General features: G+C 42.7%; 1 protein-coding gene and 1 pseudogene across 1 annotated transcript in view; both read right to left on the bottom strand.

Moving 5' to 3' along the window:
• Positions 1-19,392, bottom strand: part of Ank2 (ankyrin 2) — a 605,825-nt gene that overhangs the window by 585,363 nt on the left and 1,070 nt on the right. The gene's annotated exons all lie outside the window — the stretch shown is intronic.
• On the bottom strand, positions 82-19,220 carry LOC110291922 (large ribosomal subunit protein bL32m pseudogene; annotated as a pseudogene).

Genomic DNA, 19,392 nt, shown 5'->3' with positions numbered 1-19,392 from the left:
ACAGGTACAACATGAAAATGAAGACTCCTGCTCTTAAATAACTGCCTAACTATGAAATCATCCTTTTAACATTTTTTTAGTTCAATTCTGGGTGAATCAAGATGGACTCTTTATGTTTCTTTCTACAATCCTCTTGCCCTGATTCCTTCCTAATGGTTTCTCTCCTGTGTACAGTACCTTAGTCTCAATGGGAGGAGCTTTGAAAGGACCCCCTCCTTGAGCCCCTATTTGTTGTTTGATTTTTGTTGTCTCCCGGCATACTTTCTCATAGCAATAGCCATAAATGACATGTTTCTGCTTCAGGAGACCACATTCAGGGCAAATGTCTATATTGTTCTTAATTTTAATAAGCTCGTGAGGGTTTCTTCTACATCTGTTAACTTCGATGGTGCGTCTGTTTTTGGGAGCTGCCATCCGAAAGATACTATCGAAAAAGCTGGAATTCTCTGTATTTTCACTGGTATCATGTGCTAGTTCTGTGATGATGGATGGACTCTGGACTGCTAACGCTGGTGCCCACAGAGGACTGGCAAAGCCACTCCAGCTCTGCTGCAGTTGCCATTGTAGCAGCTCCCAGCACCTCCAGGTATGGTAGTAACAGCAGTAGCAGCAGCAAAGGAGCCTTGATTGTCCCAAGAGTGGGACGCCAAGGGCTTCAGATTCTTTTCCTTTGCGTCTCTTATTAAGTCAGCACACATCCTGTCCAGCGACTTCACTTCACATTGTGGCTTGTGAGCATGATTGGTGAGTTGCCACCTCAGGTTCTGCTGGCGTCTTCCCAGTATCTTTAAAAGCCATAGTTGTGGTGCAACTTCCTGGCAAACTTATTCTTCATCAGGAAGGTGAATCAGAATGGGAACAGGCTGAACAGAGCTCAGCTGTACCCACCACCACTTCTCAGAAAAGGCCATTGGTTGGCATTTAAGACAAGGTTTCTCCATGTAGTATGGGCTGTCCTGGAACTTGCTCTGTAGACTAGGCTGGCCTCGAGCTTTCAGAGATCCACCTGCCTCTGCCTCCCAAGTGCCACCACTGTCCAGCAATAAGTGGGATTTTAAAATTAAAAAAAAAATCTAGATACATTTTTGTAGTGAATATATCATATCCACTGAAAAATAAACAAACGCCTTTCAAAGCACTTTCAAAGCAGCTGTCAAGGACGATGCTGTGTTTGTTTCTAAGGTCACCTGTGTCCCTCGCTGTCAGATGCTCTAAAGAAACGTTCAAAGCAATACATTAGGTGGTACAGCCTTTTGATCACCATGGCAACATTAACCAGGATGTTTCTATTAAGCCCTCGTAGCAACAGCTCACAGAAACTGAAAATTGCTTTTCCTTCCATTGAGCTAGGTGAACTGAATAAAGACTCAGTCTTTCAACATAACAGGGGCGAGAGGCGTGGTTATAGTAAGTTGATTGCAGGGTTACAAGTCTTAATATTCAACAATGTTTGCTGTAGGTGCAGCAGCTGTTGTGGGTTAGATCACTAACCCTTTTTTAATGTTCCCCAACAAAACTTAGTTTCGGATTTTCTAGAAGTGGAGGGGCACAGGACCCAAGTCTATCAACAAGATAGGAGACAGTATTTGCAAGATGACTTCTAGGCAAACTTACTCCCTGGGCAGAGATGTGAACATGGAAGACTGTATTTATCTGTATGTGTGCATGACGGGGGTGTGGGGTTCATGTCACACGTGTGTAGAGGTCCGAGGACAAGACCATAGAGCTGGTTTTCTTTTCCACTTTTTTAGAGGAGTGGGAGTTGACACAGGGTTTCTCTGGATGTCCTGGAACTCACTCTGTAGAGCAGGCTAGCCTTGAATTCAGAGAGATTCGCTTGCCTCTGCCTCCATAGTGCTGGGGTCAAAGGCATACATCACCACCGCCTGATTGCTTTCTCCGTTTCTATGTAGGCTCCAGAGACTTAACTCAGATTGCCAGCCTTGTGCAAAAGCACCTTTACCCTCTAATCCTTCTCTCTGCCCCAAAGAAAGACCTTTGAGAAAGAGTGAACCCAGGGTCTCACGCACAGGAAAGCATCTGCTGGGGACTGGGAGCTCAACTCACTTGGAAGGGTTCCTAGTATACAGGAAGCTGTGGCTTTAGTCTCCAGCAACCAGAAACCATAGCTCATGCTGATTGGGTCACAATCACAGGATGATTGGAGGCAGGTGTGGTGGGATTGACACCGCAGCACTGCAAGCATTAACAGGAAAGATGTCAAAAGCATGGCTTTGGGTTAGCAAGTCACCTGGGATTGTGCCCATCCAAGCCCAGGGTCTCTACACTGATCTCTGAGGTAGGGCTTTTCTCCTGGAAAGGGAGCAGGAACAGGAGAAAGGGAGTTCTCCATACCTGTGCCTCTCCATCAAATGCCAGTTGTTAGCCCTTGCAGATTGAATACATACAAGTCAACTCATAAAATGTTTCACTGTATTACATTTTCTGGTTCTGCAGTCACACCATTTGAGCCTTTCCAAAGAGCTTCAGGATTTAGTACAATATTCTAAATTGCCTCCAGGCTGACATGGTCAGCTCTGGCAAAGACCACAATATAGTGGTTTATCCTTGCTTCTACCTCCTAACTGTATGACAGCAACTCGTATCTCTCTGTTAATTAAAACACAGATCTGCAGGTCCATAACACACAAGTGCATGGTGCATGCTTGTATACACACATACACACAGTATTCAAAGTTTCCACTAACTGGCCGTAAAGTTTAGAACTTTCCCACTTTGTGAAAAAAAAAAAAGGGGGTTCAGAGGTTGTTATGCCCGGGAGAGTTGATTCAGTAGAGCTCTCCGGGGTCCTCAGTGATGTGAGCATCTCTATTCCTGCTACATTGCAACCCTTAGCTGATAGCTATGTCACAAGAATGCTGTCTCCCTTCCAAGCATCTGTCTTCTTGCAGTGACTCCCAAAGAAGCAAGGACTGGACTGATGATCCCAAGCTCTTTCTCCCTGGTTCCGGGTGCAGCTCAGTACTAGAGCATGCTGCTCGTCCCTCTAATTTTTGAGATGGTATCTCTCTCTGTGTAGCTCAGGATGGCTTCAAATGTGCTATGTAGCTAAGAATGTCCTTGAATATCCATTTCTCCAGAGTGCTTGGATTTCAGGCATGAGCTATCGTCTTTATGACAATGGCACACTCCTGGAGTTCTAAGTGGTTTTCCGTCTTCAGTCCCACCCTCTCCTTAGCATCCTTCCTCCCTCTTGTATTTTTATGTTCCCACCCCAGAGCTTGGCCTTGGTCTATGGGCTCCTGCTTTCTCAGAAGCAGGAAGTGAATAGAGGGAGCCAGTAGATACTGACAGAGGCAACCTGGGTGGGAGCGGTTCCTAAATACTGACGTACCCTGTAGCACATTAAAATAAATACATTAAAAATAATAGTGATATCCTCTGTCCTCTACCAAGGACAAGTTCTTCCCTGCACAATAGTTTTGTAATTTGTTAACACAATCTTTAGGTGACTTGAATGCTGTGGTCCACAAATAAAGTGCTTGGAAATACCTTTGTTCTCATAAGTACACTTTAAAATCAACTCTGTGTTTTCTGTGCAGTCTGCAGAGGTGACTGTATTATCAATTTGAAAACTTAAACTGCTCACTGAGCACTTGTCATCATCTGTCACTTTAGGCACCCGGTGTAGAAGTTTTTTGTTCTCAGCACCCAACAGAGCAATTAAGGAAACACACATCTGATTTCATTAGACAGGAATGACACGATAAGACCCCAGGATATAGAAGAAGGCTTGTAAACGGGTACACTAAGTAGAGTGAAGTCAGTTGGGAAATATTACAATCTAGCTGGAAACGGCACAATATAGGCCTGAACCTGGGCAGTGACAGTGAGAGGAAGCGAGAGAGAAATCAAAGGTAGTTCAAGGGTTCCTGCTCAGAAAGAGGACTGCGGGGAGGGGACCACCCAAGATAGGGAGCAAAGAGGACAGCTGGAGGGGGCTGCAGAGAATGAGGACTATGGTGCCCAGTCCAATCTGCAGGACCTGGTGGGTAAGCATGCAGACAAGACCTGGAGCAAAAAGAGGGTGTTCCACTGAAGGGACAGCAACCTATCGTGATAATAGAAGCTGCAGGGACGAGTGACTGACTGTTCTGAGGAAAAGTATAAACACATGAGAGGAAAATCTAAGATAAAAAGCAGAATCGTGAGAGACATTAACAGTGGTAATGGGGGTGAGTGACTAAGTGCCAGGAGAAACACTGGTAGGAAACGCATGAACCAGTCATGGTGACAAACACAGTCCTTATGCTCTGTCCCCTCTTCTACAACCGTTCTTTGACAAGTTCCTCCCCTGGTCTTAACCATGCTTCAAGCCCTTAGTGGTCTTTAGGCTCCATCCTCTTGGTCACTTCTGAATTCATCAAGCAAACAAAGGTCCCCCTTGTATCGGATCATAAAACACCACGGAGATGCTCGCACTGTATCCCTACAGTTGGAGTTCCCACTGTTGAGAGGATTTGCATCTGTGTTTCCAGGCTTCAGCATGACAGCTACCATAAGGTGGTGGCGTCCCATGTGCTATTTCAGGGTGCAGGCTTCCATGTCTAACACGTGTGGGTGTGGATCCCCTATTCTGCCGTTTACTTTTCTTTGATCGTGAGAAATCTGCTAAATCTGAGTCTCTTCTTTCTTTCTTTCTTTCTTTCTTTCTTTCTTTCTTTCTTTCTTTCTTTCTTTCTTCTTTCTTTCTCCCTTGCTGGGGGTCAAATCCAGGGCCATGCACAAACAAGACAAGTGTTCTAATGGTGAGCGACATCACCAAGCCTTATTACATTTTTTGAAACAGGATCTTACTATGGAGCCTAGGCTGTCTTCACATGTAAGATCAATCTACCACTCTCTTAAGAGCTCGGATGACATAATACAATCTGCTAAGCACATGAAACTCAAGAAGAATGAAGACCAAAGTGGGGTCACTGTACCCCTTCTTAGAATTGGGAACAAAACATCCATGGAAGGAGTTACAGAAACAAAGATTGGAGATGTGACAAAAGGATGGACCATCTAGAGACTGCCATACCCAGGGATCCATCCCATAATCAGCTTCCAAACGCTGACACCATTGCATACACTAGCAAGATTTTGCTGAAAGGACCCTGATATAGCTGTCTCTTGTGAGACTATGCCGGGGCCTAGCAAACACAGAAGTGGATGCTCACAGTCAGCTAGTGGATGGATCACAGGGCTCCCAATGGAGGAGCTGGAGAAAGTACCCAAGGAGCTAAAGGGACCTGCAACCCTATAGGTGGTACAACATTATGAACTAACCAGTACCCCGGAGCTCTTGACTCTAGCTGCATATGTATCAAAAGATGGCCTAGTCGGCCATCACTGGAAAGAGAGGCCCATTGGACACACAAACTTTATATGCCCCAGTACAGGGGAACACCAGGGCCAAAAAAAAAAAAAAAATGGGAATGGGTGGGTAGGGAAATGGGGGAGAGGGGGAAGGGTATGGGATAGCATTGGAAATGTAATTGAGGAAAATACGTAATAAAATATATTTAAAAAAAAAGAGCTCGGATGACAGTATGCATAGCCAGTCCTGACTCTCCTAGCTCTATTTTGTTTTGCATTGGCAAATACAAAATATTGTATTTGTCGATGGTTGGTTGGTTGTTTTTTGTTTGTTTTGTTTTGTTTCTGAGAACAAACTCGAAACTTGCTCTGTAGACCAGGCTGGCCTTGAACGCAGAAATCCACCTATCTCTTCGTGCTGAGATTAAGAGTGTGTGCCACCAGACTAGCCACCTAGCCCTTGCTTTGCTTTTTAGCCAGACTCTTGATTTTGTTTTTTTGTTTTTTGTTTTTTTGAGACAGGGTTTTTCTTTATAGCCCTGGCTGTCCTGGAACTCACTTTGTAGACCAGGCTGGCCTCAAGAAATTCGCCTGCCTCTGCCTCCCGAGCGCTGGGATTAAAGGGGTGCGCCACCACGCCCGGCCAGACTCTTCTTCAGACAGGATTTGAACTGCTGGCAATCCTAGTGGATCAGCCTCCCAAGTGCTAGGATTCCAGGCATGTCCCACCACCATTGGCCTCTTTATCTCTGACCTGTGATCATTATCATGCCTGAGAGTGAGGAGATAGTAGACTTGAAGAGCTAGCCACAGAGGTTCAGATACAAGCCAGCTAAGGAAGTTCGAGCATCCGGAGTGGATATAATTGACGCATGATGAATGGCGTCTACAGCCGTACGGTCCTGAACTCCCATCGATCTCGTCTGAGTCTATGAATGGTGCTCTCCAGTCTCAGCGGGAACAGTTTCAGGAAATAAAAAGGGTTCACAAAATCAAAACTGCTAAAAAGCCTAGAAGGATGTAGGATGCTTGCAAAATGTTCAGGCGAAGCATCCCTCTTGCCACAACAAATGAGTTGGTTTAATCTTGCTGGCGGTAGAGCTTCGGCCCATTCTCTATAAGCAAAGAAGCGCAATGAATGAGGGCAGAAAGGAAAGGGCTGCTGAGCCAAGGCGCAGCATACGAAGGAGAAGAGCACGCAGCACAGTGAGCATCGTGGCCGAGATTAATGCATATGATGTTCAAGATGTACGTGCTTATACTCGGTTTTAATAAGGATTTACTCTACTTGTCTCTCTCTCTCTCTCTCTCTCTCTCTCTCTCTCTCTCTCTCTCTCTCTCTGTGTGTGTGTGTGTGTGTGTGTGTATCTGTCTGTGTGTTGTATGTGTATGGGGTTGCGCTAGATGCCGGAAGAGGGGTATCACATCCCCTGGAGCTAGAATAACGAGCTGTGTGAGACAGACAAGGGCTTTGGGAGCCATACTGAGTTTTCTGAAAGAACTGCGAGTGTTCATAACTGCTGAGCCAGCTCTCCGGTTCCACCACTTTGCTAGGTTTGAGAAGTCATCTTGCCGCTGTGTTGCCCGGACAGACACGGGGCTTGTGGATTCCAAGCATCCTCTCCCTTTACTTTTAGAGTGCAGGAACTACAAGGCAGTCCCTGGGCCTGGATCAAGTTCACAGTGAGAGGTAATAACCACAGGTCTGTGCATTCACCATCTCCCCTCAAGTCATGGTCGCTCCGTGGGTGCAGCAAAATACTCTCACCAGGAAGCCATTTCCAGAAAGGGCTGTATACAGCATGTTCAATACCCAGATGAGTAAGGGAGAAGTTGTCTGACAAGATGAACAGCAAAAGAGAAACTCAGTTTCCATAATGCCTCCAAAAGATATCGGTTTTATGAGCCCATCTTAGGACAAACTTGGGGTGAAAGGTCAGTCAAATCCATCTAATACTGGATCGCACACCGCAGAAGAAAAATGACGATTCTTCCTCATAAGAGTTGAATAAAGGTTAATGGGTTTGAAAAATTGCATTTCCAGGAGTCTGCCTTTGAATGCCAAGTGCCTGGCAGCAGGTCATCCATTATATAGGACTGGAGATGAACAGCTTGTGGGTAAGACGCTGTGGAAGAGACCCAGAGATTTACTTCTTCTTTAGTGAAGCATACGGGTTTTATTTTAATCTTTTAATGGCTTTTTGAAAAGGCTAGGTAGGACTTTGTGAGGGTGGGTGTTTCACACATTCCCCTTCCCCGCTGCTTTACGCGGCCACTCTTCCATACTGCCCTTAGCATTCAATTCCTCAGATCTCTCTATCCCCGACAGAGAGAAAACAAGGTGGGGGTGGGGAGGGAAGAAGGTCCGAGGGCGATGGTGTTAGTTCAAGCCTGGGCACATTAGTAAGACAGTGTCTCAAAAATAGAGATTCAAAGAACAACTAGAAATGTATTTCAAGGCGAGGACTTGCATTGCACCATGAGGCCAGGTATTCAATTCTCAGGACCTCATTGAAGGAAAAAAACATTTAAAAAACAAAACAAAACAAAACAAAAAACAAAAGACATGAAAACAAACAAAAAACAACAAACAAACAAACAAAACTGTTTGCAAGGGCAAATCAAGAAAAACAAAGTAATTTTGAAAAATGCCAAAAGAAAACTCATTACTTTCTATGTTAATTAAAAAAAAAAAAAAATCTGCCGGGCGTGGTGGCGCACGCCTTTAATCCCAGCACTCGGGAGGCAGAGGCAGGTGGATTTCTGAGTTCAAGGCCAGCCTGGTCTACAAAGTGAGTTCCAGGACAGCCAGGGCTATACAGAGAAACCCTGTCTCGAAAAACCAAAAAAAAAAAAAAAAAAAAAAAAAATCCTAAGAAAAATTTAAACTGTTCAATCCTGCTCAGGTAAAACCAAAGAATGTTTGCTTAAATTCATTAAAAGGAAAAAGAAGTTCCAGTAAGCTAGGTCAGAGAACCGCTACAACTTTCTTCCTGCTATGCGATGCCATGCACAGGACCATGACAAGTCCCCCTCCAGCTGCTGGCTGGGACACTCTTCTGTCCCTCCAGCCCTGTCCTAAAGGAGCCGTTTCCAGTACTCTCTCACAGAAGAGCTACTAGTCTGAACCTCAACCCAGACAGTTCAGTTTGCAGCCTTAAAACAATCCTGAAATGATCCACAAAGCAATAGTTTAGAACATCTAAGCCAGGCAGTGGTGACTCACACCTTTAACTCCAGCATTCAGGCAGCAAAGACAAGAGCATTTCTGGGTTCGAGGCCTGCCTGGACTACAGAGCTAGTTCCAGGTCAGCCAGGGCTACACCGAGAAACTGTGTCTTAAAAAAACAAACAAACCAAAACAAAAACAAAAACAGCTACAACCCTATATACTCACTTTCAACCCCAACCCTAGCTTAACAGTCACCAAGGCCAAGTACATCTACGCTCAAGACAAACGAATACGAGAAACCCCGGGTTCAATCCTCAGCGTGGCAAATAATAAATAAAATTTATGAAGAGGCTGGTTAGACTCACATTTATTGTTAGTTGGGCAAGCAGATATATAACGGAAGATTTTCATAGAAAGTTGACAGCAGTAAAGCACCCTAGAAATGGAGGGATAACCCCATACTTTAAATGTAAGCACGTGGATACAAATAGGATTAGCGAATACGGCTGGTGATGTAGCTAAGTGGTAACATACTGACATAGCTTGCATCATGATGCAAACTATTCCTAACACTGAGAAAAGAAAGAAAGAAAAAAAGACTGACATAAAAATAATAATAAATGATAATGGCCCTAAGACAAGGAATTTTACAAACCTCCGCAAAGGCATTGCTGGGAAATAACAATATGGAATTTGAGTCTTGCTAATGAAAAAGCACAGAACTTTGTGACCAAACCCCACTCTATTATGGCTTTGTTATTCCCTATTAATTCCCTTATTAGCATCGTAAAAGTTCTGAATTGAAAACATCTTCCAAAGCATTGTTATGAAAAGATAGCTGGGGGGTGGGGGGCTGGAGAGATGACCGGGAAGTTCAGCTCATCCAGGGGACCCCTGCATCCGTACAGCACTTTCCCTGCATCCGTACAGCACTTTCCCTGCATCCATACAGCACTCACAACCACTTGTAAATCCAGTTCCAGGTTTTCCAATGCCCACCCCTGACCTCTGAGGGCAGGAGACATATACTTGGTGAGTGGATATACATGGAGGCAAAACTCTCATACACATTAAAAATAAAACAAAACAAAGAAAAACTACCTGGGGCTAATCAGATGGCTCCATGGGTACTCAATGGATGCTCACAGGGCCCCACCATGCAAGCTGACAGACAGCCTGAGTTCAGTCAGGCTGAGAACCTGGCAGAAGAGAGAACAACCACCAGGTCTTCTGACCTAGGTTTCGTTTTAGAAGTTGAGCTCAGGGTTTATCACTCACTCAGTTATAACCCCCAGGCAAGCAGGCAACATTAAAAAGGAAACAAACAAGAATTAGCAAAATATAATAAAGCTTAACTGGAAATTGTATACCAAAGGTCAAAAGTCCCTATTGTGTTTATCGCCTTGAGTTTTCCACGTTGTGGATGTCAGATATGGATGAGTAAAAAGCAGCCTTTGATGGAACAATGGTACTCCCAGGAATGACCCACCTCTGGACTCTTTCAAAGACTTACCTATACTTAATAATTACACACTGTTCTTCCATTTTGTTGTTTTGTTTCGAGACAAGATCTCACTCTGTAGACCAGGCTGGTCTTGAACTCAGGGAGATCTATCTGCTTCTGCCTCCTGAGGGCTGGGATTAAAACTATGCACCACCACACTCAGCTTTAGAATACACGTTTATTTCAAAAGCACAGCCTGTGGGTTGTGACCCCTTAGGGACTGACTGCCCCTTTCACAGGGGTCACCTAAGATCACCAGAAATGTCAGATATTACCTTGTGATTCATAACAGTAGCAAAATTACAATTATGAAGTAGCAATGAAATAATTCTTATGGATGGGGGGGTCGCTATGACACGAGGAACTGTATTAAAGGGTTGCAATATTAGAAAAGTTAAGAACCACTGAACTAGAGGATTGTAGAGGTTGAAATTGGAGTAGTTTACTCCTCCCATACAAAAATCTGTGAACATTCTTCCATAAATCCTTCAACTTGAAAAGCACAGGAAGGTGGCTGTGGTGGTGCATGACTTTAGTCTCAGGACTTGAGAGGTAGAGGCAGACAGATCCTTGAGTTCAACTCCAACCTGGTCTACAGAGTGAGTTCTAAGACAGCCAGAGCTACACAGAGAAACCTTGTCTCAAAACACCAAACAAACAAACAAACAAAAAAACAAATAAAAAGCACAATAATATTGTTTTAAAACTTGTAATATAGTGAATAACAATTGGCTAACCAAAATGTAAGAATCAGGAGATTAAAGCAAAATTATTTTTTTTCACAATATAAACATGTGCATCTATCTATCTATCTATCTATCTATCTATCTATCTATCTATCTATCTATTATTTTGAAGACAAGCTTGTATTCCAGGCTGATCTACAACTCTGTGTTCCCAAGGATGACTTTAAATTATTTTAAATATTCCTGCACTTGTGTCTATGTGAGGGTGTGGGATCCCTAGAACTGGAGTTAAAGAGAGTGGTAAGCTGCCAGTGGGGTGCTGGGAATTGAACCTTGGTCCTTTTGGAAGAGCATCCAGTGCTCTTAACCACTGAGTGGCCTCTCCTGACTTGACTTTAAACTTTTGATCCTCTGGCCTCCACCTCAAAAATGCTGGTATTACAGGCATCTATGCTACCACTCCTGGTTTAAGTGCCAGGGCTCTCTACCTACTGAGTTACATTTCCAGCCTGTAATGTTTTACTAACTGCTAAATCTTTATACAATCCTATATCACCCAAATGTTTATGTGTTTGCTTGCTTTGTTTTGAATCTTTGGTAGAACTTTTTTTTGGCAGTGCTGGGAGAGTAAAGCCAAGGCCATACTGTATGATAGGTAAAGGTAAGCAGGCCACTACTAAGCTGCAAGCTTAATTCTATTTGGTTTAATAGTTGATTCCTGAGATTAATTGTTGGATTACAAAATGAATGTTCATGATTGACTGAGGCTTACTCAGACAGCAACAGGGGAATCTTACAATTTAATGCTGGCTTGTGTCGACCACCCAGGAGAACATCTGCTTCTCCTTCTGTGGTCATTAGGAAAGTGAAGAAGTGAATATTTATTGAGCATTTGCTATATAACAATAAAAACCAATATTTACGAGGAACAGGCACTAAGCCAAATGCATATGAAAAGTATATTATTTAAACCTTAAACAAACTGTATTCAGTTGTCTTAGTTAGGGTTTTACTGCTGTGAACAGACACCATGACCAAGGCAGCTCTTATAAGAACAACATTTAATTGGGACTGGCTTACAAGTTCAAAGGTTCAGTTCATCATCAAGGTGGGAACATATCAGCATCCAGGCAGGCATGGTGCAGGAGGAGCTGAGAGATCTATATCTTCATCTGAAGGCTGCTAGCAGAACACTGGCTTCCAGGCAGCTAGGATGAGGGTCTTATTTACCACAACCACAGTGACACGTCTACTCCAACAAGGTCACACCTACTCCAACAGGGCTACACCTTCTAGTAGTGCCACCCTAAGCCAAGCATATACAATCCATCGTATCAGTAGATACCAGTATGACCTCTACTTCCAAAGTGAAGTTAGACACAGACAGGCTATGTAGCTTGCCTAAAGTTACAAAACTATTACATAATGAAGGCAGATTTGACACAAGATGCCTACCACAGCCTTTGCTATCAGTCTCTAAACCCAACAAATAGTCATTGGGTTTCAGAGTATACAAACAGGCCCAAGGGGAAGTCCCACCACATGCTTGAGATCTGTTTGGCAGGAACTCTGTGTCCTGACTCCCAGGGAACAGTTGATAAAAGATGATGGAAGTTATGTGTGACTGAGTCTCCTGTCTCCAGGCACTGCTCACTCAGTAGGAAGATACATGCTCAGAGGAAACCCACAGTGGGTGGCTGTAGGTACAGATGTCTATTGAGCTTAAAGGTGGCACAGCCCTAACACTGTCAGATACTTACAAGCAGACCCACATCCAGATCTCTGGCCTATTAAGGAGATGGCACAAATCAAGTGTAGTGCTTGATACAGTGATTCATGAAGAGGTGACAAAGCATCCCCTATAAAATAATTTTTGACTAGCACTTGTCACAATGGCAAATACCAGGCTGAGTCTGGTTTGACACGAGCTTACTTTCTGTCAACTTAGCACCCACTCTCTGTAGTGGGGCATACTTTCAAAGAGGCTCACACAGCATCCCACACGCTGTTCTTTTGATGTGACGTTACTCTCCAACTCTGATATGTATCAAATGCTCATCTCTGGATCCTTCTCCTTGAATCTAGGTGGACCTGGAACACCTTGACCAACAGAATACAGCAAAGGAATGTTGGGTGGTTCCAGAGCTATGTCATAAAGATGCTTTTTCACTTCTGCAAAAAGGTCCCAGAACTCTTACACTTAGCATTCTGTCACCACACAGTGGGAGCTATGTATCAGTGTAGAGAAGATTCACCCAGTGCATTCAGGGAAGAGCTGAATGGGAACTGGTCTGACTCCTGGTCATGGTTATAGAAAAGACTAAATAAAACAGGGATGAACAAGTCTGGGTTTGTAAAAATTCACTGCATTATAATACTATTTACCTCAGTTACTGACTTTTTCATCCTTGGCCCTGGCACTGACCATTAGCCATCCTGTTGCTCTTGGAGACAGTAGAGGAGGCTCCTGCCACACAGCTGCCTGGGCCTGAGTCTTGGCCCTTGACATTTGCTTGCATGACACAAGCGGATTATTTAATCTACTGTGCCTTCTTCACCCCATCAGTAACGGGGGTTATAATTGTACCTGCAGTTTCCATCAGTGGTTGATAGACTGGTTAGTCACAGAAGGTGCTTAGAACAGTGCTACTTTCACGGTGTAGCTGGTGCTCTTTCACGGTGGGTGTCATGGTGGTAATGGTTATCCCTCCCTTCCTGCAGTGTCTACGCACGGGCTTGGCTCTGACCCCATCCAGCACTAGCTATGTGACAAGTGTCAGCTTAGATGATTCCTGCCCCAACTGAGGAGTCGTCTAGCTGGTTCCTCAGTCTAACCAAACTGTAGGTTAGTGAGCAAAAATGCTTGGTTGCTGCTATATGATGCTCCCGTGTCTGCAGTGATTTGTTATGCAGGAATTGATCAAGAAAACTCCCCTTTCCACTGCTAATGAGGCTGCCTCTTTACCAATGACTTCTCCTGGCCTTTCAAAGTGCCCAGTCTGTTCTTTGTGACCTCTTCATGCCTTCAAAACCCGCCACTTAGGTGAGTCTTTTTGGGTTTTTTTGTTGTTGTTGTTTTTGGGTTTTTTTGTTTTGTTTTTTTTTTTGAAACAGGGTTTCTCTGTGTAGCCCTGGCTGTCCTGGAACTCACTCTGTAGACCAGGCTGGCCTCAAACTCAGAAATCCACCTGCCTTGCCTCCTGAGTGCTGGGATTAAAGGCGTGCACCACCACGCCCGGCTTGGATGCATTTTTTTAATTGCAGTTCCCTCCTCTTAAGTAACCTTAGCTTGTGTCAAGTTGACATAAAACTATCCAGCACACCAATCCTATTCCTAGACAAAAACATATCCAAGAGAAACATAATCTTATACTCACACGAAAACCTATATAATAATATTTAATAGCAACTTCATTCATAATTACCCTAAGCTGGACACAACCCAAAATATTCATCTAGTGAATGGCCAGGAATGTTAGACCACACAATAGATACAACTCAGCAACAGCAAGGAATAAAATGTTGACACACGCAATAACTTAGATGGACTTTACAGGCTGAGTGGAAAAAAATCAATTTCAACTGGATGTATTCCAGGTAATGCTACTTATCTGACATTCTGGGAAAGGCGAAATGTAAGGTTGCCTAGCATATACCAGGTCCTGTGTTCAGTGTCCAGCTCTGAAGAAAACATGGAGAGACAGAGAGAGACAGAGAGACAGAGACACAGAGACAGAGACAGAGAGTCAGAGCGAGAACAGAACCCTGGCTGGCAGGTGTCACATGTGGGTGGAGTGCTGGGCAGAGGGAGTGTTACATTTTACAGAGTAGTAGAATTATTCTGTACCTAGATGGTGATCATTATACACTGAACATTTGTCAAAGCTTGTTAAACTACATAAAAGAGAATTTTACTGTACACAAATTAAAAGCAAAATGTAAAACCTGGCATGGAAACACAGGCCTGTCATTCCAGCACTATGAAGAGAGAGGCAGGAAGATCAATAATTCATGACCATCCTAGTCTACATAGCAAGTTCTAGACCACCCTAGCCTATAGTAGGCCCTGTATAGACTTGTCAGGCTCATGGGATACACACACACACACACACACACACACACACACACACACACACACACACATCTTTTTGTTTGTTTGTTTTTTCAAGACAGGGTTTCTCTGTATAGCCCTGGCTGTCCTGGAACTCACTTTGTAGACCAGGCTGGCCTCGAACTCAGAAATCCACCTGCCTCTGCCTCCTGAGTGCTGGGATTAAAGGCACAAACACACACACACATCTTATATAAAGCTCTGTGTTTTGTCCCATTACTGAACAAAAAGGTGTTATATTTTGAATTTTCGTGTTCTACGAAGTGTTGGAGTTTTAGGAAGAGTATAATAGAGTTTGGACAGTAAAGGGATGGGAGAAAGGCAGTAAGTTAATATAGCAATGTATGAACATTTTAACTTGTTTTAAATTTAAAATTTTTCTTTGTGCTTATTGTTTTTTGTTTTTTGTTTTGTTTTGTTTTGTTTTTGGTTTATAGAGACAGGGTTTCTCTGTGTAGCCCTGGCTGTCCTGGAACTCACTCTATAGACCAGACTGGCCTCAAACTAAGAGATCTGCCTGCCTCTGCTTCCCAAGTGATAAAATTAAAGGCCTAACCCAAAGCATCATTTCTTAACCCTTTCTTTTATGAGGTTAGAAAATGAATGAAAAATAAACACAGGGCTCATAATGTGTATGTTCCTTGTCCCAAGTCTTTAGGGGGCTCAAGCAGAAAGATCACAAGTCCAAGGACAGCCTAGACAACCAGATCCTATCTTAAAATCATGGGGGTGAGGGATGCTTAGAGACTAGTTAATAAAATGCTTGTCTACCACAAACAAGGGGCTTTGGGTTTGATCATCTCATAAAATTAGGGGTGGTGACATGGTAACATGATGACATGGTGACACATTTCTAGAATCTCAGCACTGGGAGTAGAGGCAGCAGCAAGAGAAATTTAAGACCATCTTCAGCTGGAAAGCAAGTGTGGACCTGGCCTGGACCCTGTCTTAACAAAAAGCATGGGGTGGGGTAGCTCTCTGATACAGTGTTGCTTAGCGCTGCAAGGCCATGGTGTCAGTCCTTTGTACCAAAAGGAAATAAATACACACACAGAGAGACGCATGAGAGAACACAAGCTGACGGTGCAGGGTATCTGTCTTCCTGGCCTGACTTACGAGTTTCAAAGAAGCAAAGGACACTTCTGAACTTTATTATGAATATAAAATGAGAGAGTTTTTTTTTCCTTGTTTGGAGTTATTGGCGCATGTGCGTGCGTGCGTGCGTGTGAGTGTGTGTGTGTGTGTGTGTGTGTGTGTGTTTAAATGGAAAATTTAACCCGGAAGCCAGAAGACATCCTCACTGGTTATACCTTAGGCAGCCTCCTCCTTTTGTTACTGTTACAACTACTTTCTTATTGGCATGATAATACAGCATATTGATATGCTTTGGTTTTGGTTTTGGTTTTGATTTTCTCTCTTCTAAGGGGCATTCAGTAAAGACAAAAATGCAGTTAAGATCATCTTTCCTTGACTCTCATTTTTAGAAACATACATTTTTAACCACTTTATTCAAAGATATGAAAGTGCATCAGATATTTTATGTTGTATCATGATATAAAAATTCTAAAAAAAAAAAAAATCTCAATCCAAAGCTACTCAATGGTTCAGCCAGTGTAAGCGCTCTCTCTCTCTGCAGGCCTGGTTCAATCCTCATGACCGACTCTACACATGGACACCATGGTATGTGTACCCACACGTACACTACATGGATGCACAGGCAAACACACACACACACAATAATAGCATAATCTCTTAACCTAAAAGATCAAGTTTTAAAAATAGTATTTGATAAACATCCAATAGTATATTAAATAGTTAAACAAGAGCATAAAATATAGCAAGTGATAAAAATGGATTCATTCATATACTGATAATTTTATATCTATGCAAATATAGGTATTATTTAGGCTTGTTACTAGAGAAATTATCAAAAAAATACTGAAAAATCCATATTATTGAAATTTGAAGAGGACCCCATAGACAATTCAAAATTTCAGTGATGCTTCCATCCAACGATGCCTTCATCATAAAATTTAAAAATCTGTATTTACTAATAAGAAACAGTTTTGCCTTCTTTTCTTTTTTTCTTTCTTTCTTTTTTCTTTTTGAGATAAGGCCTCTCTCTCTAGCCCTGGTTGACCTTGAACTCAAGACAGTCTTGTCCTCCTATGGGCTAGGATTCCAGGTGTGTGTCCCCATCCCCAGCTTGTCTTCTTCAGCTCCTTATCTTAGGGCCCAAACTTTCCTTTGCCTCGTGCTCCGTAGCTCACCCCTGGAATCAGGATCATCTGGAGTTCAAGTGCATCCTCGATTATATACCAAGTCGGAGGCCACCTGGGCTCTGGGAAACGCTATCTTCAACAGAACCAGAGAGAATGGAGTGGAGTCTGGGAAATACGCCCAAAATACAACATAAGAATTTCTCTAACTTAAAAAAAGGAGAAAAGTTGATGAATGAGTAAGTGAATTTCAACATAGCACATTTTCTTTCTTCCTTCCTTTCTTTCTTTCTTTCTTTTTTTTTTTTTGTTTGGAGACGGGTTTTCTTTGTGTAGAAAACCTTTCTGGCTATTCTGGAATTTGATTTGTTGGCTCTTAAATTCAGAGATCTACTTGCCTCTGCCTCCTGAGTGCTGGGATTGAAGTCAGGCACCATTGCTGGGCAACATAGCATAGTTTCACTCAAATTACTAATGAAACATACTAGTTTACCAATTCTATTTGCTATATACACATCAGAACTTCTGAAAAATATTTTTATTTCAGAATTTTCGTCACATATTAAAATTATGATTAATGAGTGTATTACTAAAAGACATTAATTTGCTTAACTATAATTCTGACTCCTTTGGACTTCTGTGCTTTTTAATTATGCTTTTCTCCCCATATAGCTCAGCAAGAGAAGAAGGTTCATATTTTAACCCAGTTAAGCCCAGAATTCACAGGATAAAGAATGAAGGACACAAAGAAACGTGTCCCGGAAACTGTGACACAGTTACAACACAGTGTGACTGGAACACACGACAGCTCGTCATGTAGCTGGACGATCCAGCTACATCTTCTGTTTTGCTGTTTCTAATTTCTTTAGAATCACTTGCAGACAAACAGAGGAGATTCCACTCTGCAGCCAGAGGTTTCAGTACTTCTGTTCTACCTGACTCAGATAAAGGGCAATGACCAATCTGGGCAACCCATTTCTACATCCTATGCAAATTAATGCACCAATCACCAATGGAAGGTCAAAAAAACCAAAACCCAGCACAGAGGACATCATGGTAACTTCCGATGTTACAGCATTATGTCATTTTACACAGCTTCTAATGAGGTCTTCTCAGTAAAGGATCCACTTTACGAAACAGCAGTGACCTTTCAGGCAAATTTTTCCAAGTAACTATTTTCATCCCTAGTATATCTAAGGTCAGTAAAAGTGTTCTAAATATAGAATAAGGCTTCACAGAAGTATTTGTGTGTGCTTATATTGTATTTAAATTAGTATACTTAACATTTTACTTCCTAAATATTTGCATCTAAGTGTTACACGCACATAATAACAAAATTAGCCAGTACAGTTATAAAAATGATTTTTTTTGCTTAGCATGCGATTTCTCTTACATGGAAAACAGTAACATCATATTCATTCTTACATGCATAACTACTTCGAACCCAGATTTAATACCTGTTCTCACAATTCCGAAGGAAAAAAAATAACTTGGAGTGCAACTTAAAATACTATCATAAAACTAGAATCCTGGCCCCATAAGGATTTCAAATTCTAGCAATTCCTTTGGAAACAGGCTGACATAACAAGTTCTTGTTAATTTTCAGGTATTACATTTAAAACCTCCATTAAAAGAGTATACTGTAATGCAACTCTACCTAGAGATATCAGGGGCCAAATGAGACAAAGACCTTGTTAAGTGTTAACCAAATTTTCCTATCATCCATTCATAAATTAGGGGGTTCTGAGTGTTCTTCAAAAAGTTCACAGTACTAGGAAAGACAGCATTCCCTTCTGTTGGGAATTACCTTTCTGTCTGATAGTTACCATATACTCTGTTTCTAAATAGGAATCCAGTTCTCTTTGGTAAAGAGGTTCCTTCCTTGCCATTAGCAAATCATATCTCAGAATAAAATGCCATTTGAACAGGCAGGAGGGCAACCTACCACTGTGAGGACCTAAGAGCTAAGCGAGGGAGGAGGTCCTGGCTATGGTGGCAGGTGCAGAAAGCCTAGCCATGAAATCTCAGACCACTAGTGAATGGAGTACCATGCTCCCAACCCTGTCAGCCCCCACCACGCCTCATTTTTAGAGATAGGGTCTTACTATGTAGCCCCAGTTGTCCTGGAATTTCCTAGGCAGACCAGGCTGACCTCGAACTCACATGGATTCTCCAGCCTCAGTCTCTGGAGTGCGTGGGCCGCCATGCCGGAGGACCACTATTCCCTTTTAAAATTATTAACGTATATATAACATAGACAGAAAAAATAGGACTTATTCAAACAGCCAGACAAGTGGGCAAGCCCTTGTTGCGGTGCTGGAGTGCTGGGCAAACTGTGTGAGTATAGATGCAGGGCGAGCATGAACACCTTCCCTACC

This window comes from Mus caroli, unplaced genomic scaffold, assembly GCF_978045245.1.
Source record: "Mus caroli unplaced genomic scaffold, Mus_caroli_1 scaffold_3, whole genome shotgun sequence".
NCBI lineage: Eukaryota > Metazoa > Chordata > Mammalia > Rodentia > Muridae > Mus > Mus caroli.
The sequence above is the reverse complement of the archived record's forward strand: the minus strand, read 5'-3'. Positions and strand labels throughout refer to the sequence as shown.